This window comes from Lipotes vexillifer, unplaced genomic scaffold (genome assembly GCF_000442215.2).
Source record: "Lipotes vexillifer unplaced genomic scaffold, Lipotes_vexillifer_v1.1 scaffold15, whole genome shotgun sequence".
NCBI lineage: Eukaryota > Metazoa > Chordata > Mammalia > Artiodactyla > Lipotidae > Lipotes > Lipotes vexillifer.
The window spans coordinates 2,122,993-2,145,956 of NW_006784589.1; positions in this window are offsets into that span (position 1 = coordinate 2,122,993).

Below are 22,964 nucleotides of genomic sequence, written 5' to 3' on the forward strand. Positions count from 1 at the left end.
CTGCCACCAAAATATCATAACTTGTGTGTAGGCACCATAAGCTCCCTCAACAGGCCTAGAATAAAATTCTTCATTTCCCCTGCCATCACTACTCTCCCTCCTCTATTATCTTAATGAATGACATCATCTTTTACCTGGCTGGAAAGTCAGCCTTCCCTGGTTGCCTTCACTAGTTTAGGTCTCCCTGCCACGTGTTCCCTTAATTCTGCTCCAATAATGACACTACATTTTAAAATTTGTTTTATAATACTACATATTTTATTAGAATCATTTGTTCAATGCAAGATTCATGAGGGCAGGAACTGTTTCTATTTTGTTGTCATAAACCCAACAGCTAGCATAAGGAGCTGACCTATAGTAGGTGTTCAGTATTTGTTTAATGAATGAATGAAATATGTTAGAATTGTGAATTAACTCAGATTGATAGTTTGGGGCTGTCTAGTATGAATAAGTTACACGGGATTTAGTGCATGAACTTTCTTTTAGGTGATTAAAGGGAAGGTGAGGAAAAGGCATAGATGTATTGTTAGACATTGTTAGACATTTCTTCAGCACTCTTCCTCTGATACTCATTAAAAAAAATGTTTCAGGCCTGAAGTGAAGTAAATGCTATCCTGGTTTAAACCATCACTGCCTACCAAAGTAGTTAAGCATTAAATAGACAACCTAAATTTCGTGGAAAAATACGCTTTTCTTTTAATAAGCAATTATGCTAATTGTTCTAGCCAGTTCTTCCATTTTCAAAACCTAGTCTCGTAATCAAAAGTGAATTTGACAGTCCTCCTGTGTTTAGAGAGTTTTAAGTTATTAAAGTCAGTTTTTGTTACGATGTTTTCTTATAGTTGTTTACATGTATTTTTATTTGCTTCTGTCTCTTAGTGTGAAGTAATAGAAAAAATATATATTGGCCTCTGCCCCCGGTTCCTGGCACAGAGCTCTTAAAACCCTTGTAATTTCCTAAGTGATAAGAGTACTAAGAGCATCTTTTGTTCTAATGAAGCAATGCTTGGTGGGCTCCTGGATGGGGACTGGTCACCAGAAAGACCAAGCTATGACTAGGAGCTTGGAACGTTCAGGCTCATCCCCCATCTTCCAGTAAGGGGAGGTGGGCTGGAAATTGAGTTAATGATGAATCTTGCCTAAATGATGAAGCCTCCATAAAAATTCCAGTGGTATGGGGCTCAGGGAGCTTCTAGGTTGATGAACACATGGAGGTGCTGGGAGAGGTCCTAGAAGCTCTATGCCCTTTCCTACATACCTTGCTCTATGCATCTCTTCTATCTGGATGCTCATCTGTACCCTTTATCTTATCCTTTTTATAATAAACTGGTAAGTAGTGTTTCCCTGAGTTCTGTGTCATTCTAGCAGATTATCCAACCCAAGGAGGGGGTTGTGGGAACTTAATTTATAGCCGGTTGGTCAGAAGTAAAGGTGATAACCTGGGACTTGTAATTGGCATCTGAAGTGGGGGTGGGGCAGTCTTGTGGGACTGAACTCTGACCTTGTAGGATCTGATGCTCACATTAGGTAGATAGTGTCAAAATCAAATTGGATTGAATTATAGGACACCCAGCTAGTGTCTCAGAGAATTGCTTGGTGGGGGAAACCCCCCTCCCCCATTTGGTGGCTGGAAGTGAAGTGTTCTGTGTGAGTAATAAAGAAGAGACACACAAAACAAGTGAGTTTTTCCTACTCACTTAGTAAGTCATAGAGTTGAAGTGAGGAAATAAATACCCAAAGAATCAGTACTAAGTGAGCATTGCATAGTATTGGTGGACTATCACATGAGGAACGTTGTAATCTAAGACTGCTAATTCCTTTAGAGCTCAACAGTGTAGGCTTCATTTCATCTTCATTTTCTATATTTTTAAAATCCTTAAACATGTATGAAAGATTCATTGCAATATGAAATCTCTGTTTAAAAACTACAAAAGCAGCTCTTATGTAACACACTTTTTTTCATACAGAAATCCTTGCACCATTATCTAAATACCACAGCTGTCACTGCTTTCATGGAATATATTTCCTAAATATAGAACAATTATTAATCACATGATGGGTGCACATACTGTGCAAATGTCTGGAAGAGGAAAATGAGACTGACATACATATTTGACATTATAAATATATCACAACTTGGCATATTGACATAGTCCCTTAAAAACATAGAGCAAGAAAAGAATCTCAGGTTTAAGACTAATCCTGAAATTACATAACCTTGGCCTTTCTCAGTAATTTGTAACTTATAGTAAGGCAGTTCTGCATACACACATGCATAACACAACCTTAATAATTGCACATTTCATCTAGGGTTAGGTATCTTGGTATATCAGGATATGAGTTATTCACTTATGAAAACTTCCCAGGAAAGCCTAATCACTGACAAACAAATGCATCTTTTGTTTTCCTTAGACTTCAGGATTCTCAGATTTGCCAAATTCTGGAGTTAGTCCTAGACCCGTGGATGGAAACCTGTCTGTCTCTTCTGAGAACGTCTTGTTCACTGCCAAGTTTCCTCCATGGTACTGTTAGTCAGGGAGAGAGACTAGAACAAAGTTTACACCATTTATTATACTCCCAAACTGTAATGCTTTCCACCTAACCTGAACATGATTGAATTAGGATATGTCTGTAATAAGTGCTTATGCTTTACTTACAACAGATCTGAATACAGATCAACTAATTTTAGATTAATGATCACCTACCAGTAGTATATTAGTTATGTAATGGTGCATTACAAATCACCCCAAAAGTTATCAGCTAAAAGCAACAAACATTTATTACCTCCCAGTTTCTGTGGGTCAGGAATCTGGGTTCTCCTTAGCTGGGTCTTCTGGCTCAGGTCCTCTCACGAGACTGCAATCAAGGCCTTGGCTGGGGCCACAGTCATCTCAAGGCTCAGCTGGAGGAGGACCCACTTCCCACCTCATTCATGTGGTTGTTGGCAGGATTCAGTTCCTTGTGGGCTGTTTGGACTGGGGGCCTCAGTTCCTCCCTGGCTGTTGGCTGGAGGCCATTCTCAGTTTCCTGTCACGCGAGCCTCTCCTTAGGGCAGCTCACAACATGACAGCTGGCTTCATCAGGGCAAAAACAAGCAAGAAAAGCCAGAGAGAAAGTGAGCAAGGCAGAAGTCACAATCTTTTTGCTCTAATTTCTGGGAGATTTCCTCATCTATATTTTCCAAACCATCTATTGAATTTAAAAATTTTTGCTATCTTGTTTTTGAGTTATAATAACTTCTTTTGATTGTTTTCTTTTTTTAAAAACATCTTTATTGGAGTATAATTGCTTTACAATGGTGTGTTAGTTTCTGCTTTATAACAAAGTGAATCAGTTACACATATACGTATGTCCCCATATCTCTTCCCTCTTGCATCTCCCTCCCTCCCACCCTCCCTATCCCACCGCTCCAGGCGGTCACAAAGCACCGAGGTGATCTCCCTGTGCTATGAGGCTGCTTCCCACTAGCTATCTATTTTACATTTGCTAGTGTATATATGTCCATGCCACTCTCTCGCTTTGTCCCAGCTTACCCTTCCCCCATATCCTCAAGTCCATTCTCTAGTAGGTCTGGGTCTTTATTCCTGTCTTGCCCCTGGTTCTTCATGACCGTTTTTTATTTTTCCCGTAGATTCCATATATATGTGTTAGCACATACGGTTATTCGTTTTTCTCTTTCTGACTTACTTCACTCTATATGACATACTCTATGTCCATCCACCTCACTACAAATAACTCAGTTTCAGTCGTTTTTATGGCTGAGTAATATTCCATTGTATATATGTGCCACATCTTCTTTATCCATTCATCTATTGATGGACACTTAGGTTGCTTCCATATCCTGGCTATTGTAAATAGGGCTGCAATGAACATTTTGGTACATGACTCTTTTTTTTTTTTTCCTTTTTTTGTGGTACACGGGCCTCTCACTGTTGTGCCCTCTCCCGTTGCGGAGCACAGGCTCTGGATGCACAGGCTCAGTGGCCATGGCTCACGGGCCCAGCCTCTCTGCGGCATGTGGGATCTTCCCTGACCGGGGCATGAACCCGTGTGCCCTGCATCGGCAGGCGGACTCTAAACTGCTCCGCCACCAGGGAAGCCCACGTCTTCTCCCTTTTTTTTCTTGATGAGTCTGGCTAATGGTTTATCAATTTTGTTTATCTTCTCAAAGAACCAGCGTTTAAGTTTATTGATCTTCGCTATCGTTTCCTTCATTTCTTTTTCATTTATTTCTGATCTGATCTTTATGATTCCTTTCCTTCTGCTAACTTTGGAGTTCTTTTGTTCTTCTTTCTCTAATTGCTTTAGTTGAAAGGTTTGGTTGTTTATTTGAGGTGTTTCTTGTTTCTGAAGGTAGGATTGTATTGCTATAAGCTTCCCTCTTAGAAATGCTTTTGCTGCATCCCATAGGTTTTGGGTCGTCGTGTTTTCATTGTCATTTGTTTCTAGGTATTTTTTGATTTCCTCTTTGATTTCTTCAGTGATCTCTTGGTTATTAAGTAGTGTGTTGTTTAGCCTCCATGTGTTTGTATTTCTTACAGATTTTCTCCTGTAACTGATATCTAGTCTCACAGTGTTGTGGTCGGAAAAGATGCTTGAAACGATTTCAATTTTATGAAATTTACCAAGGCTTGATTTGTGACCCAAGATATGGTCTATCCTAGAGAATGTTCCATGAGCACTTGAGAGGAATGTGTATTCTGTTGCTTTTGGATGGAATGTCCTATAAATATCAATTAAGTCCATCTTGTTTAATGTGTCATTTAAAGCTTGTGTTTCCTTATTTATTTTCATTTTGGTTGATCTGTCCATTGGTGTAAGTGAGGTGTTAAAGTCTCCCACTAGTATTGTGTTACTTTTGATTTCCTGTTTTAAAGCTGTTAGCAGTTGCCTTATGTATTGTGGTGCTCCTATGTTGGGTGTATATATATTTATAATTGTTATATCTTCTTCTTGGATTGATCCCTTGATCATTATGTAGTGTCCTTCCTTGTCTCTTGTAACATTCTTTATTTTAAAGTTTATTTTATCTTCACCCCACTTCCCACTCCCGTCTCCGCCCATGAAGGGGCTTCCTAGTGTGTGGAAACCTTTCCTCCTTCATAGCTCCCTCCCACTGGTGCAGGTCCCGTCCCTATTCTTTTGTCTCTGTTTATTCTTTTTTCTTTTTCCCTACCCAGGTACGTAGGGAGTTTCTTGCCTTTTTGGAAGTCTGAAGTCTTCTGCCAGCGTTCAGTAGGTGTTCTGTAGGAGTTGTTCCACATGTAGATGTATTTCTGGTGTATTTGTGGGGAGGAAGGTGATCTCCGCGTCTTACTCTTCCGCCGTCTTGAAGCTCCTCTCTGTTTTCTGAATGTTCTTTTGTTATAGTATCCTAGTGTTTTTTCACAGATGCCATATTTTCTCTTAACTCCCTGGGGACATTAATGATTAAAATTTTATATTCATTACTGTTCAACTAGAGAGGCAGAGCCACGAGGATGTGTGTGTGTGTGTGTGTGTGTGTGTGTGTGTGTGTGTGTGTGTGTAAATCTTTGTGTCTGACGCTAGCATGTGAAGCCCACGGGGCGGGCAGTCAGGAAGGAAAGATGGCTGTAAAGTGAGGAAGAGAAAAGGCAGGCTAGAACCCCACAAGGACAGACTGAAATCCATGTTAGTTTTTGTTGCCCCTGACCTTAGTGGGTGTGGCTGTGATGCTTCCTCGAAGAGTAAAACACACACACACCCACCTCAGGAATTGGAAATGCTGTAGGAGAATCCGGGGAAAGGTAGAACAGTTGCAGGTCCAGCTGCTGCCTCACACCAATGAGTGAGTCAGCATATCAGTAACAATATGTATGAGCTACAAAATGCCTGCTGCTTTCCTTCTGTGCTCCAAATTTCCCAAGACTCTCCCCTGTCGCTGACCCTAACTGGAAACATACAAGAAAGGGAATTCTGGAAAATGTAGTTCAGCCTAGCCAAGCTGACACATTGTAAAGCCACCACAATTACCAAGCCGTTCCTATAGATTGCTAGCTAATCAATTATACCACAACGCTTAAAAATGCATCTCATAGAGATTTACTTAGTCATCCAACATTTATTGAATCCCAGTATGTACAGTTCCTGCTTTCAAGGAATTCACAGTTCAATGGGAAAAACAGAAAAATCAATGGAGAGCAAGAGTTCAGAGGGAGTTCCAGAACTCTACATTCTCTGGTTACAATAATCTATTCTTCAGTCTCCGTATCACCATTGACAGGAATGAAAAGAAGACCAGAGCTCTGCACGTTTCTGGCAAAACCTCCATGTCCAAGCCCTCTTCCCCCTTCACTATCTGCCTTCAGAGCACCAGGAATGATCTCACAGTGACGTGAAGCCCATGACAGCTCCCATCTCAGCTCCCATTTGTCTTCCTTGCTTTGTTTTTCTTTGTAGCACTTACAACATTTTGACCCACGATTTATCTCACTGAATTATTTGTTTGTCTATCTTTATCCATTAGAATGTAAGCTTTAAATGGGCAGAGAATTCTTCTGTATGACCACTGTTATGTCTTCAGAAGAAACTGCCTCACACTTAATATATGTTCAATATATATTTGGAAATAATCTACTCATCTCAAGGAGGCAACCCATGATACCTCTCATGGTTTTATTAAACTGAGAAAGAGATGGAATGAATAAAAGGTGTTCAGATGCCATATTTATCTATCAGTTTAGATGGCATGAATGTTCTGGAAAAATTCTCTTCATTCATATATTTAGAAGAAATGATCCACAGAAACAGCCTGAATGAGCTACCTAATCTTATCTTCTGAGGAAGAGTGTAGAAGAATGCTTATCTTACTCCTTGGTGTTTTTGACAGACCACCAGTCCTCTATTGATTCCGGTTTTCTTAAAGTTGTGAAGATTTTTTTCTAAAATATTATTTGACCCTGAGCATATTTATATAGTTTTTCCTACTCATCATTTTTCATACCCCAGCAGTTTCAAGGTTTATAGATAAGCTAAGGCAATAGTCCCTAGATGCCAATTGGTCTCAAAAGTATAATTTAATGTCTTCTTCCCAAAAGCAGTTGTTTGGCGTTGCTGGTATGCAGTGCCAAATCTGGGATTATTTAAGCCAGATGAAAGTAAGAGTAACTGAGAAGTGGGGTTTAAGGGTCATCAGGGTTTTCTGCAGAACCAAACTTCTATCTGTTGCTCATTACATGAGAGGCAATGCTATGTGCTCGCCAAATGCCATTTCATTTTCTACTGTCTGGATACACAGGAAGGTTACAATTCCCAAATTCCATTGCCTTGAGGTTGTAGCTGTGGCACTGGATTCTGGATAATGAGTTGGCATGTAGAAGTGGGTGGAGAACATGTTTTCTAAATGGCATAGCTTCAAGATGGTGGAGCTTCTATACCTTGGGTGTCTCAGTGTATAGCACAGTCTCCCATTGACTGTATTGATTGTATAATGTGAGTGAGAAGTAATCTTTTGTCAGGTTAAGCCACTGAGCTTTTACGGTTTGTTATTGTTTCCTGACTAATCTACCCACCTTTGATAGGAACCTGTGACTGAACTGAAAAATTCAGAATGTAGATTAGAATTATATTCTGGTTCCTAGGCACACATCTCAGAAAAAGCTACTTTATTCCACAAGGTCGGAAGTTTCTAAGTAAACTAGGAGTTTGCTGGGATCCCTCCCTTCTTTCTTAAGAGGTGTCATCTGCTTATCTGTAACCATAGCCAAAAGGTTTGGTCTTATTTTCTGCATATGCTCTCTCCAGAACATTTCTCTTAGGGGCTTGGTGCTTTCTGCTACCTTTGGCTTAACTGCGGGAAACTTTCCAGGGCCGGAAATCACCACAGTGTTCTCTCTCAGAGATATGGGGGATTCCCTCTGGCTACCCTGTCCCTAAAGGGATAAAATGTTTTTAGAAAAGAGGAACAGAGAGTAGAGATATAAATCAAAGTTCTTGTTTCATTTGAGTTTCTTTTCCATCTCCCAAGGGATGCACCCAGAGACATAGGTCTTCCCTTGGAGAAGGCCACCCTTCGCCAGCTCCCCCTAATTCCTAATTGGCTTTTCTCTCCTTAGTTTTGGCCTCTGCTTCCCAAGGATGCTATCTTTCAGATCTTTCAATCTGAATAGTCTCTTCTCCCTATCAGGAGAACCACATCCCATCCCACAGAAGAAGATTGGTGTGGCTCGGTATTCCAACACAGAGCTGCACCACCCAGCTCTTTCTTCAAGGAAGGCTTTGCCTTCAGGGTCTGCCGCATCTGCAGAAAGCAGCCTTGTGGGAGCTCATGCCCTTCCAGGGCAGCCCATATCCAATGACTAAGGGCGGCAGTGGTATAATAAAGGCCCTGCTGTTTTGTCCTGATAGGAGACAACTCTGATGAACAATCCTATCTTCAGAGATCCTCACTGGATTGAACTGGGCTGTATTGGGCCTGCACTGTAGCTCAGCTTCTCCCTCTGCTCCCCTTTATTTTAAACATATTGATCTCTAATAAGCATCTTGTACCCAAGACTCTATCACAGCATCTGCTTCCAGAGAACTCAACCTGCAAGAGGTTCTCTGGATCCTGTCCAGTTCCTGAAGTCATCACTAAATCTCCTGCGTTTTGCCCGATAGACCTTGATGTTTGTCACCAGTTGTTCTGCAGGCAGTGGTGGGGGAAGGGTGTGTGTATGGGTAGAGATCTACTACTGACCAGGAGAGCTGTCAGCTATGCAGCTCCAGAACTCAGTGACCTACTCACGTCTTTTAAATGCTATTACTCATTTCTTTTAGAGATCATATAATCCAAATACATATTGAGAAAAAATATTCCCTCAATTAGCAAAGAGCTGTCTCTGCTTTTAGATACAGTGTAATATGTCTCTTTTTTGGGTATTATTTTGAGAATAATACAACTGCTATCATTGATATTTCTGCTATAACTCAATAATTCAATTCTGCTATGGAAAAGAAAATTAAATGGGACAGATGAAAGCCACGAGAAGTGTTAAGCATAAATATTAATAAGTTAGAAGCTCATAAGATATATGCAAAATTCACAGGATCTGTTAAGTATAGATAATGAGTAAGCATGTAGCTTGTGAGACAGGCGGAACATATAAGAGGTTTTAAATTTAGACAGTAAGTTAGTAACCTAAAAGGTATGTTAAAAGATAGAATAAATGGAGCATAGAATAGAATAGACAGGAGTGTTCCTATGGATAGAAAGTAATGGAAAAACCAAGACCAAATCATGGTGATGCTACCTCTGGTTGACAGTTATGTCACCCCTAAACTGGCCACCTATTGGTGGCATCCTGTAGGGTACAATTACGGCTTCACACGTGCTCTTCCCAAACAAAAGAGATGAATCTCATAGCTGTTCTGCAGGCTTATTGACAGGCTACATCTGTATCTAGGAGTGCCTGTCTCTGGAACCCACAATATATAGTTTTCTAACTGCCTCATCAGTGGGCGAAGGCTGAGGGCGCAGAGGAGGAGAGAGAGAGAGGACATTCTGAAGATTCAGGTGTGTGGTTCTTCCACCCTGCTTGTCTTGTCTTAAGTGTATTAAACTATCCCATCTTTTCCTTCTCATTGTGTTTCAGATAGATTTAATAAACTGTATGTTTATTATTTGCTTCATAATTTGATCTGTGAACCTTTCTGTTCTGTAACCTCTGGGATTCTGGAATAGCTTGCCTGATATCGATGATGGCTACCATTGTATCAAAATGATTTCCCACATGATACAGTAGGTCACCATTATTTTGTTTTCTTACTAAGAAACTCATCGCTCTTAACAGGCAATCACAACAGAGCACCACTAACATTTAATGGCAACTTTTTCTGTTTCATGGGGAAGCACATTAGTTTTTTACTTCAATGATTATGGTGGTTTTAAAATAAATTCATGGATTCTTTGATGTTTCTCCTTTCGAGACAAGATGTGGAGTTTAATTTCCTTCTCTTTAAGTATGCACTAGATTTAAGAGACTCACTTCTAATGACTAGCATATGGCAAAAGTGGTGCTATATAATTTCCAAGACTAAGTCATAATCGCACTGTGGCTTCCTCCTTGCTTTACTCTGTCTTGGATCATTTCCTCTTAGGGAAACCAACTGCCATGTTTGGGGACAATCAAGCAGCCCTATGGTATGACCAGTCTGGTGAGGAACTAAGGCCTCTGGCGAACCAGCCATATGAGTGAGCTTGGAGTTGGATCCCCCCAGCCCCAGGCTTTCCTTCTCTTTCAGTGTAGGATGACTTCGGTCCTGGCCAACATTTTGATTATGACCTCACAGCAGACCCTGAATCAGAACCACCCACTAAGCCACTCAAATTTTCAACCCACAGAAAGTGTTTGATAAATATTTGTTGTTTTAGGCAAATTTGGGGGTAAGTTGTTACTCAGCCATAGGTAACTAATGCAGTAACACACTATGATGGGTAGGTGAGGCTGAGGGCTTCTTACATATGAATATTCATGGGAAAAGGGTCTTTTATTTCCTTCCAAAATTTTGACTTTATCTTGTGACACACAGAGAGCAGTGAAACCAGCAATCTATAGAGAATGAAAAACAACATCTCTAGGTTTTGTGGAAAGAATTGCAGTGCATTTAAAATTGTTTAATTTTCATGAGTCTGTGCCACCTTCATGATATTAAAAAACTTGGAATAATTTTCTTTGCCCTTTCTGTGTTTGAGTGATGAATGATCTCTCTACGGGAGTCAACGCCTCGTCAGAGGCAAAAACCTCATGTGGATTTCATGCCTTATCATTGCTTCTCAAATTTGTATTTAACCTAAAGTTGTATTTAACGTGTCAAAACCCAAACCTACCCCATGGAAAAAATATGTTTACTTAACTTAGTATTAGGCTTAAGTCAAACTTCAGGGAACCTCGAAGATTCAGTACTTGCAGCAAAACTGTTTTGCAGTCCTACAGCAGATTTACCTCACAACACAGTCGAGTTTATGCACTTCTTGTTACCATGGCCTGTCTATCTTGTGGTCATGCCAAAGTCTTATTGTTTTCTGGTGGACTTGATAAATGGTCCAAAATGTTGGGAGACAGAAATAGTTTGGCTTTTAGCAGCTCTTTTACAGTCTTACCTTTCCATCAAGGATTAGCAGGAAAATCTTGAGAGACGACTGTATGCCTTGATTTTCTGTACCAGTACACCCACACAATTGGAATTGTTTTAGAAATTTGTTTCTACATTTTATAGTACTTATAAAACTTTGTGGCATAAATATACATATACATTTTTGTCCTAAGCTTCAAATGCCCTCACTGGTTTGTAAATTCCTTGTGGGCTGTGTGGAACAAAGAAAGCACAGACAGGCTTTAGAACCAGACAGATGTGGGCCTAAATACTGGCTCTACTACTTACTAGCAGCATGACTCAGGCACGGTACATAATGTCCTTGAGCTTTGGTTTCCTCCTCACTAAAATGAACATGAGGATTTTAGTCTCACAGTGGTCTTGTAAGGGCTCAGTGAAGTAATGTATGCTAACAATCTGTCACATGGTAGACACTCTTACTTCCACCCATGCATGCTCTAGAATATTTCATGGTGCCTACTGCAGTGTTTCTCAGGGGATATTTATTGGATTTAGGTATTATTATTTTATTAATTATATCAATAATACTTCCTTTCCTCAGCCCATACATCTAATCCACGGGAGAGTCTAGTACTTTCTTCAAGATATATCCTGCATCTGCCCTCTTTTGTCACTCACCCTTGGCACCATCCTAGTCCAGGTATGGAGAACTGCAGCAGCCTCGAACTGGCTTTCCTTTTCCACTGTTGATCTGCTTTAGTGCCTCATTCCAAGTAGCAGCAAAAGTAATCTTCTTAAAGTCTGAAACCAGTCATGTCACCCCATAGCTCAAAGCTCTTCCTTGGCTTCTCTCTGTACCTGGAACAAAAGCAGACCTCCATCCCATGACCTACAAGGCCCTGCATCACTTGTCACTGCTCATTTCTCCAACCCAGTCATAGACCACTTGCCCCTGCTTGATGTGCTGCAGCCCCACTCATTTTCACTTGCTCCCACATGCCCAGCTTTCCCAGCCCAGGGATTTACATAAGCTCCTGCCATGCTCTTCCCCTCTGATCTTTGATCTTTGTGGAGCTGCTTCCTTCTTTAGGTCTCAGCTCTGATGTTGTCTTCCCAGAGAAGCCTCCCCTGACAGTCCATTCCAAAGTAGATTTCCCTTTCCTTCTACCTTCTTCTCTATATCAGCCCCTTATTTCTCTCCTGCATAGTATCTATGATGACTTACTTTACTGATGTCTATGTTTAATTAATTTTTATCTCTCTCTCCTGCAACCATGTAAGCTGCATGAAGGCAGGGTGCTTGTCTCATTCATCATTATTTTCCCAGTGCTCCTTGCATCTTATGGTGAATGATACAAAACATTAGCTTGTCCCTCCTTTTTTACTATTCAATAATCTTCATATTACCTTCCTTCCATCTGTAGCTGATGGATAAAGAATAATATAAAGTTTTGGATAAATTGAGAACAAACAGTTGATTGATTTAGTCTGTGTGATTTGCCTTTTCAGTAAAAAGCTTTTACTGAGTCTCCTGGACCGCTCAGTAATGGAGCTTGCAAATAAATACAGCTTAACCAAGAAGCTTTAAAACTCCTTTAAATATTAAGAAAGGCTACAGGATATATTGAGGAAGGGAGCAGAGAATGTTAGCTTTAATACGTCCCAAACTTGAGTCAAGAACCCTATGGCAGAGAGAGGGTAAATAATCTACTGTCTTAAGGAAGTAATTAGCTAAAAAATCATCTAGCACATAATACCCCTACCTGGTAAAATACCCATTAAGGTCTTTTTAAAAATTAAAAAAAAAATTTAAAATTTTTGGTCACACTGCACGGCATGCGGGATCTTAGTTTCCCGACCAGGTATCGAACCTGTGCCCCCTGGAGTGGAAGCGTGGAGTCTTTCCTGCCTCCTGGACTGCCAGGGAAGTCCCACCACTAAGGTCTTTTACAGGGTTCGTCTCATTAGATTATTATCATGAATCCTTAGCAGGAGTGCTTCAATACAAGGGTGCTAAGGATATTGCTAAGCATCCCCTAGGTCTGCCTGAGCAGAAACTCCAGTCATCAAAACAGACTGCCAACGTGTGTCAGTGGAGAGCTCTGCCTGCAGATCTACCTGGCAGCATGTGTCCCACAGGCCAGTGGAGTAGCAGATGAGCTTTCCTTCAAGGAGCATTTGTAAGAGGAGAGGAAGTGGTAACAGTCTGTTCTGTAGTAAAGGTTCCTGTGACAGTCACATTCCTTCTGAGACCCTCTAGATAACTCCAGAATCCAGTTGATGCTGGAGGGGGGGCGGGGGTGAGACAGGCAGTGATGAGTCCCTCAGAATTCTTTGTTCCCTCCCACTGTGGACAGAACTCTGCTCCTAGAAATATCCCTCCTCCTCATCAGAGGAGTCAGTTTCCAGAGCACAAGTGCAGGGTGGGTTGGATGTTCCCTTATATTCCTGAATTGTAGAGGCTGTACAGTTGACAGAGTAAGGGCATATCCAGCTGTTGGCAGTGCCAACCACAGCCTCGTGGAGCACAGTGCTGGCACACAGAAGGCTTTTTTGATTAATATTTTTTTTAATTTTGAAATTATTTTATTTTATTTTTTATTTTTGCGGTACGTGGGCCTCTCACTGCTGTGGTCTCTCCCATTGCGGAGCACAGGCTCCAGATGCGCAGGCTCGGCAGCCATGGCTCACGGGCCCAGCCACTCCATGGCACGTGGGATCCTCCCGGACTGGGGCATGAACCCGTGTCTCCTGCATCGGCAGGCGGACTGTCAACCACTGCGCCACCAGGGAAGCCCTTGAAATAATTTTAGATTTAGAGAAGAGTTGGAAGATAATACAGAGAGTCCCTGTATTCTCTTTGCCTTGCTACCCCTAATGTTAACATCTTACATAACTATGTATAGTTACCAAAACTAAGAAATCAACATTGATATAATACTAGTAACTAAAGACTTTATTAGGATTTCATCAGTTTATTTGGATTTCATCACAATAGGCTATTGATGGCTATGATTTCCTAACAGGAATACCTTTGAGTCAAAAGATAAAAGGGGGGCTTCCCTGGTGGCGCAGTGGTTAGGAATCCACCTGCCAATGCAGGGGACACGGGTTTGGGCCCTGGTCCAGGAAGATCCCACATGCCACAGAGCAACTAAGCCCATGAGCCACAACTACTGAGCCCGTGCACCACAACTACTGAGCCTGCGAGCCACAACTACTGAAGCCTGTGCGCCTAGAGCTGGTGCTCCGCAACAAGAGAAGCCACCACAATGAGAAGCCCGCACACCACAACGAAGAGTAGCCCCGGCTCGCTGCAACTTGAGAAAGCCCACATGCAGCAACGAAGACCCAATACAGCCAAAAATAAATAAATAAATAAATAAATTTATTTTTAAGAAAAGGTAAAAGGGAGTACATGTTTGATAAAGTCAAAAATGAGACTCAGGTGTCGGTATTCAACTAGCGGGTCAGGAAGCCAGTCTAGATAAAGAGAGCAGCCAAGCATCATTTAAGTTTTCTGAATGTTGTCAGGATACATCTCCCTTCTTAATTATGTTGGTCTTTTCTTTAGGCACTATAGCTCTTTCTCTAGTTAACTCTCTCTGCTGTTTTCTTCTGCTATCAATCTCTGATCTTTGGTAATTAGTGGTCCAAGTGAGTAACAAAGTGGTTTGTTAACAATGAATTAGAGCAGAGGGCCAATTTTACTTTGTCCTAAATTAAGATGAAACATGTAAATTTCTAAGTGCAGCCTATGTGTGGGAATTGTAGCAAACAACTGAAAGTAAGTGCTAATAGAATGATTTAATAGAGACAGCACTTAATCCAGGCACTTTTGATTTTTTTTTCCAGCTCTAAACTTCTTATTCTTAAATTAAGTTTCTACATTTAGATCTGGTGTCTGCCATTAAGTTCTAAACTAGAAAGTTCAGCCTGATACTTCATTGCTTGGGACAGATAAGAAACCAGACATTAAAATTTGATTCGAGGTAATTTGTTTTTTAGAGACCAGCACTGCATGGGACAACCATAGATCAGTGATTTGAGACACCTTTTAGATTCTTGTTCATCTCTCTTTTTTGTTCCTTCACATGTAAATTCTCTTCTGAATACAATTAACTTTCAGTGCTGGAGCTGTGAGTTTAAACAAGAGGATTTCTCAGAAAACCCTCCAACAAATTCTAAAACCGATTTATTACTATATGTGGATTATCCCTGTCGTGGTAGAACTTATCTTGAAATTGGCACTACCAGACTTGGCATTAAGACTTGCCTCAAATGAATCAGGGTCTTGGCCCATCAGCAATAATAACTTTACACTGTGCAGTGCTCTACAGCTCACAGCGCTTTTCTACTTTTGTTCTCATTTTGTCTTTAGGAGTCTCAGTGGCATCTGTACTTCGTAACTCAAACAACTGAAGCTTTGGATGTGTAGTTGCCCAAGGATCCAGAGTTAGTAAGTGACTGAGTTGGGATGAGACTCTAGGTGTATTTCTTTTTCCTAGCCAAGCAAATGCTTGGTCTTAACTCCAAACAAACCTTAGACACTGTAGTGCTGCCCTCCATGCTGCAGGAGTCTTTGTGTGCTTGCTCTTCTCTCACAGTAGAAGTGGCCTCAAATTTCAATAATGTTCAAATGTCAGTGACTTTCAAATGTAATTTGTCTTTGGCTCTGAAATCAGTTGGCCAAAACTAATCTGATAACATGGAGCTTCCTTTGTTTAATCAAATCATAAGAGAGGCAATAATAAAGGGCTTTCTCAAATTGTCAGCAGGGGTTATCTCTTTTAATTACTTTAGCTGTTTCCAGTGGAAGTTTTTGCTGCTGTAGAATAACTAGAAAATCTAGTTCTGTTCTATTGTTACTGACCTTGCCTTTTCTAGACTCTTGCCTTGATGACTCTCCCCTGGTCTAACTTTTGTTCATGTATGAGTTTGCCTTTCTAATATTGTTAGGACTCAAGAGAAAGCATTTTTATCTTGGGTTTCCTCATTTGCAAAGCACTATGACCTAAGCTTTTCCTGCTCTTAATACCATTAGAACTTTTAAGACCTAATCAGAGTTGGACAAAGACTTAATTTCATGAAAACACTTGGCAGGCAAATCATGGGAGATGGATAGGCCCTGCTTGGATATGATACAGTAAAAATTAGCATAGATTGAGAAGGGAAAAATCTGCCTTGCCATTCATCAAGTTGAGATAACAGATTAAGTAAGTTGTAAATTATCAGGAAACATTTTTCTCCAGGTCATCACAGCTGTAAAGTATCATAAGAACATGCTATTTTTTCTGAAAGCAAAGCATGGACATTGCTCCAGTTTATTTTATGACAGTACCATTAATATGAAAACCTGATGATGATAATATGAAAAGGAAGGAAAGAAGGGAGAGCGGGAGGGAGAAAAGAGGGAGAAATAAAGCTATAGAACAATATCACAACTGAAAATAGGCTCTGGCAACATATCAAAAGAAAGATACAGTATGACTAAGGGACCATTGTGGCTTGAGATCAGGAAATCTATCAACCCAATCTGTTAAAGCAGCAAATTAAAGGAAAAATAATCATATGATTATAACAACATGTACTAAAAAGGCATTTCATAAAATATAGCCCAAACCTCCTTCTTTGACGACTTCTTTCTTACTCAATGAGAAACTTTGTTCTGTAAAATCATAGACTCTCAGAAACTTAACTTTTTGAAATTAGATCAGTAAGATGAAACTCTCCACTCTTGCCTGGAGTGTCTGAGTCTCTACGACAGAGCAAAGCAGTCTGGATTTCCAACCCAGGTGCAGATAAGGGGTTTCAGGATACAACATTCCACATCTATATTAATTTTGTTATCCCTAAGGACACAGGAGCTTGGGACCACACAGCAGTGCAGACCTGATGTTGATGTGTTTACACACGGCCCTGCTTTCCTTTGGAGCCCATCATTTACCTAAGTTCCACTCCCCCACTCCCCCAATCCTGCAAGAACTACCATTTCCTTTGGTGGGAGATGTCCCATGATTCCTCTGTTGTTCATTCTTACTTATTGCAGTGAGTCAACAAATCTGACTCTGTCAGACTACAGGTTTGTCTATGGTCTTTTGAGGCTGATTGAACTAAAACAGGCGACCAATGGGTGGTTGGTTTTCTAGGAAAAAATTGTTCGCTCTAAAAGCACCAGGGCAAGACTCTTTCTGAAGGAAAGGGAACTGAGCCTGTCAGATTTTGGCTGTTCGGGGTTGTTTTGTAAGTTGCTTACGGCCAAGATTTTGCCCAAAATGTAGCTTAGCAGGGCCTCAGTGTAATCTGCAAGCAGTATTACCCCTGGTGTGCAGCCAGTCCCCCTCCCCTATTGCCCTTGCATGACCAGCTCAATCTTACAGTTGAGAATAAGGAAGAAATTCAGATACCTTTATGCTGGCTTCTAGACAGCAGTTTCTCTTGGAGAATGGCATTCTTCAACAAACTTCCCAGTCTTTGCTACAGCCTGGTGAGAATCTTCAGTAACCAAATGAGTTCATCTTCGTAGGGACAACTTCACTTACGAGAAGCAGCCTGGCCTGACTTGAGACTAAACAATCTTTCCTTGGCTAGACATCACTTGCGTCTCATTCCTGTGAATGTTAAAAAGCTAAAGTTAATGGCTGGCGATCCCTTCGGTTTTCTATCTCTGTTATACCTTATTTCTCATCTTAGGTCTGCAAGTGAGGGAAACAAACTAGAAAATTTAATTACTTATTCTCCATTAAGTCTCTGATGCAGACTTTACTTTTTACCCACAAGTGACTTCTTCCACATCTTAAACTCAGATATGTTATTCTAAAATACCTAAGCAGCTATAGCTGTGGAGAAAAATTGAGCCTAAAATCATTAAGTCAAGCCATATCCTTTAAGGCGTTAGGGGCTTGACTTGACCTGCAAGGACCTTGACTCTGCCTCTGACTTTCTTTGTTTACCTTGCGCATGTCCATTTCCTTCTCAGTTTCCCAGTCTGTGAAAGGGTAGGTGGTTTCAGTCCACGTCCATGAACTCTGCTGGACTCAAGAATTTTGCAGAATTTCCTGTTTGGTTGCCAGAAGCCCCTAGGGCTCTGAGTCGGGTTTTGCTTTGCAGAGGTTTGCCCAGCTGCACCACTACTCCTTACCATGTGAGGGCGCTGTGTGGCTGCAGTTGCCTTTGAATCTCTCTAGACATCACATAGACTACTCTTTCAGGCACCCACAGGTAACGTTTAACCTAACAGTAGTTCTACCTCAGGACAGAGGCTCAGCTCAGCTGTGGCCATGTTGTGATAGTCCTTGGGGAGTAAAACCATTGGGGGGAGCCCTAGGAAGAGAAGAGACCTATTGGGCAGAATAACAGTTGGGGGTGTGGACAGGCTGGTTGTATGTATATGGAGCTGAGGGTGGTCCCCACAAGGGGGCCACATGCTGTTTGGAAGCAGAGGGAGGGACCTGGGCTAGTAAGCAGCAGTGCGTCAGGCTGTGTCAAACACGGATGGAAGAAATCTTAAAGGCAAGTGGCCAGTTAAAAAGTCAGGTTGCCAAATCAGATAGAGGATAATCCATTCTGTTTACGAGGGTAACTAGTCCAAAAAAAAAAAAAAACCCAGGAAGTCCTGAGCAACGGAGCCCATTGATGGGAGTAAGCTAAATGACTGGCGGCAACTGGGGACTTCTAGGATACTGGGGAGGAGTGATGTACCCCAGGTATCGTCCATCTGATGAGCATTCAGTGATAGGTGCTAGAGGGATAGAAGCTGTAGTTTGTGTGGAATTGTTTTGGGGGTGAGAAATTGCTGGCTGAAGCAGAAGCCGTGCAACATTCACGTTACGTGTGAGAAATGAAATGGCATATTTCACTGGGAGTGATGGGAGAGGAGCTGTAGGTACACACTTGACGAGACTTGAGCTTATCCTCAATGTGGCTTGGGCTGAAAATCAAGTGGTTTAGTCCACACATTGTAAAGTTTTACTAAGCAAGGTGGTCGTGGCTGGGGTAACTGTGGTACCTGTGTTAAGTCTGGAATAAGCCGTTTCTTTGAAGATGCCCTCTAGGGTAGTGCCACGACAGCCTTTGGGAGAATTCATACAAAATCCAGAGAAATTCAGAGCTTGGAGGAGTGCAAGATTTCAAGTTCCCATCCCTTGTTCTAAGTCAAATTCGGGTGTCACAAAGAGTTTCTCAAAGGTTGCCTATTATGTCAGGTAAATCGCCACGGATCTCTATGTTAAGAGTGTGACAGAAGGAAGAGGTGAACACAAGCCTCTTGGAGCTATTGACTCTACATGAAGCAGTATCCCAAGGAGGCAATGCCCAGGTAAATTGTCCTAATTCCATTCATAGTCTTGGATTTTGTCCTCGCTGTAGGTGGCCATCCACCCATTGTCCACGCCAGATTGTTTTCTCCAGCTTCAGTAACAGCTAGAAGCCCTTCCTGAATGCTGGCAAGACTGGGGGTATCCCAGAGGTATAGTTTAACACAGACCTGTGACCTTCACGTGTGAAGGAGCAAAAGCAATTAAAGGATGGGCTACACTCTGATCTTGGTGACATGGCAGAAGTTGAACTCTCCATTAGCCAAGCCCTGGAACAACTCCTGCTGGGAGTTAGTGTTAGCAAACTGAATCTGTCTGGCTTCCAGAAGGGAGTCTCTTTTTGCAATGTGCTGGGTCCTGGGAACTAGGCCAGTTGAGCAGGTATGTTAAAACATAGAGGCAACTCCCTTGGCTCTGTGTTTGAACTATTTGTGGAGATGAAGCACTTAAAGTATGAATATGAGGAGCAGGGCATTGTGGGACACGTAGATAGGTCTGGTGGCACAGCCGAGAAAAAAATGGCTGCATCTTGTGGTAATGCTGATGAGGCTAGTAGCTTAAAGACTCCTAGTGCCAAAGGCTCGGCAAAGTCAGTAAAGTAAGACAGAAGTCTGTTTCACAGGGTGGTTTTATGAGATACTGCCCCATTCCTAGCAGAGGCTACCCATCAACAGGTGGCTTACATTTTCTGCTGGACTACTGGACCAAGGCTGGGTTCACAAATCTGCTGATTCTCTTTAATAGACCATCATGTTGGACTGGAGACAGGTTTATTCAGCTGCACTGCTCAGAAGGATGAAATGAGCATGGGGGATGGGAGATATAATGTAAGGTCCTGCTTGTCAGTGTCTACTGCTGGGCCAGGGTGCTTCCTAGAAGGGGCAAACACTTTCTGAGCCTGGGGCATCACACTATAGCAGCTCACGTGTAGGACATGCCTCCTCTGTGGAGGCTAGTGTGAACATGGCTGGCTTCAGGGCCCCATCTGCTGTGCAGTGGAGGTAAGCAGGAAATGTGTGTGGGGAGGTGAATAGAGCTGATCTCCAGCCATTCTCAATTCTACTCACTTAGAGGCTGGGCAGCCCATTGGGCTGGATCATTGCCTCCTTCACCTCCATGTACCTCTTCCTGGGCTTAACAATTGGGCCAGTGCCATTGATCATGCATGTATGTGCAGGGAGCACATGTCTTGTGATGAAAGGGCCATGACTTCTCTCTGAATTACCAAATTTCACGACTAGAGCTGTGGGTCTTCCCCATGTCCCCCCTCCCTAGTAAGCTGAGACCTAAAGAATGTTGCTGTTCTGTTCCCTATGAATTTTGAATTTTGTAGTTCCATATTCAGTTATAGCTGAACAGAACAGCTGGACAAGTGGGTGAGCTTGATGGAATTAGTCTGGGATGGTAGCAACACGGGCACTGCAGCATCAGAGCAGTTACTGCTTGAGATTATAGGGCTAGTATTTCTGACCCAGTGGCTTCTCTGTAGTCCTAGTCTTTTCAGAGACATCTGAGTTGCAGAGCCGCACGGTCTTCATGGGAGCCCTAGAATCTGAGAGGTTGGTTTAATCTGATCCAACTGATCAATGAATGGGTCCTGTAATGAGAGAGGAAACTCTGGTTCCAAAAGCTATAGGCTTCCCTCAACTCTAATTTGCTCACCTACCTAGATGACCCCAATTTGAAAAGGAACAGACACGCCAGTGTCCATCTCTAGAACAAATCTGTTCCTTTTCAAATCGGGGTCATCTAGTTTTGTTTCTTACTTGTCCAGGTCTCCCAGACGTCTGTTAGACTTTTGTCATATGTGAAAGACTTCCTAGTGCATTCATTATAACACCTATGTAATCATTTGCCTGATGAGGCCAGGGAGGATAGCCTTTGCTCTACAGACTCTCAGCCCTTTTTTTTTTTTTGCGGTACGCGGGCCTCTCACTGCTGCGGCCTCTCCTGTTGTGGAGCACAGGCTCCTGATGCGCAGGCTCAGCGGCCATGGCTCATGGGCCCAGCCGCTCCGTGGCATGTAGGATCTTCCCAGACCGGGGCACGAACCCGTGTCCCCTGCATCGGCAGGTGGACTCTCAACCACTGCGCCACCAGGGAATCCTTCAGCCCTTTATAGCTGTGTTGTATTAGAAGACTCTTGGGAACTTCAACGGTACCCTAATACATTTGAGGTTACCGTTGGCAGGATCTACTGCTAGGACAGCAAATAGGCAAAGCTTGCATTGAGAAGGAGATGCTCATCTTTGTATGAGAAGCATCAGGTAAATGTCTGTTTATGTCTGATTCTGAGACTAGCACATATAGGGAAAAAAGGAGCAAGTAAAGTGGAGAGGAAGATGTTTCAAGCTGAGCAAGGGAGGTAATTGAATACATTTAAGAAACAGAATAAGCAAATGTTCAAAACAGAAATCAAATAACTGTACTTAGAGGCAACTTTAGCTAACAGAAAGAACAGCCAGGAGTAGCTGTCACTAAGTCAGGCAGCCCAAAGACATGGCATACTACTTTATCCCCAGCGTCTCGAATGAGTACTAGTGCTATTAGTGAGATGACACATGTATATCAAAATGTTTAGAACCAGGTGCCATAAAGACAAAACAGGGTGATGCGGTTGGGATAACTACAGCAGGGGTGGCTCTTTTAGTTAAGGTTATGAGGGAGGCCTCTTCAGTGTAGAGACCTGAATGGGAAGTAAACAGCAGAATGAATGCCTGGAGGGAGGGAGTTTCTTTTTACCAGAACCCTAAGTGCAAGAGGACAGAAATGTGACCAGGGTGGCTGAAGAGTTATGAATAAAGAAGAAAGTGGAATGAAATAAGGCAGACAGGGGCTGGAGTATGTAGTCTTGTAGACCATGGTAAAGAGTTGGGATTTTTTGTAAAGTATGTTGTCAACTTGTTGGGAGGTTTTAAGCAGGGGCGTGATACTTGACATATGTGGTCAATAGGTGATCCTGACCTGTGCAGGGGTGAGAATGGAGCAGGGCCAGTTAGGAGGATTTGGCAGTAGTCTAGCAGATGGTGGTGGCTCAGGTGGATGTGATGGAAGGTAGTGAGAAGTGGATCTAATTTTGAAAAGTTTGAAGCTTTAACTTCCATGACTATTGACGAATTGGCTGTGGGATACGAGATGAATCAAGGGTGGCACAAAATTTTGTCCCAGACTACTGGGCAGATTGGCTGAGTTGAGTAAGACTGGGTGTGTGTGTTCTTGATCATTGAGATCAAGAACAGTCACTTATCTTTGTATCTTCAGGGTCTAGCCCCTGACACACAGCAGGTGCTAAAATGGTTGAAATGGATAGAAATATTGCCATTAAAAAATTATAGGGAATTCTCTGGTGGTCCAGTGGTTAGGACTCTGTGCTTCTGCTGTAGGGGACATGGGTTTGATCCCTGGTTGGGGAACTAGGATCCTGCATGCCGCACGGCATGACCAAAAAAAAATATATATATATATATAATATTAGAATTAGGGAATTTAGCAGGGAACTCATCATTCTCTCAGTAGGAAGCCTCTCCTACTCCATCCTTTGTTTCCTGATTATCTAGTTTTTCTAGTGTATAAGCTTTCATTCTCCACTGACTG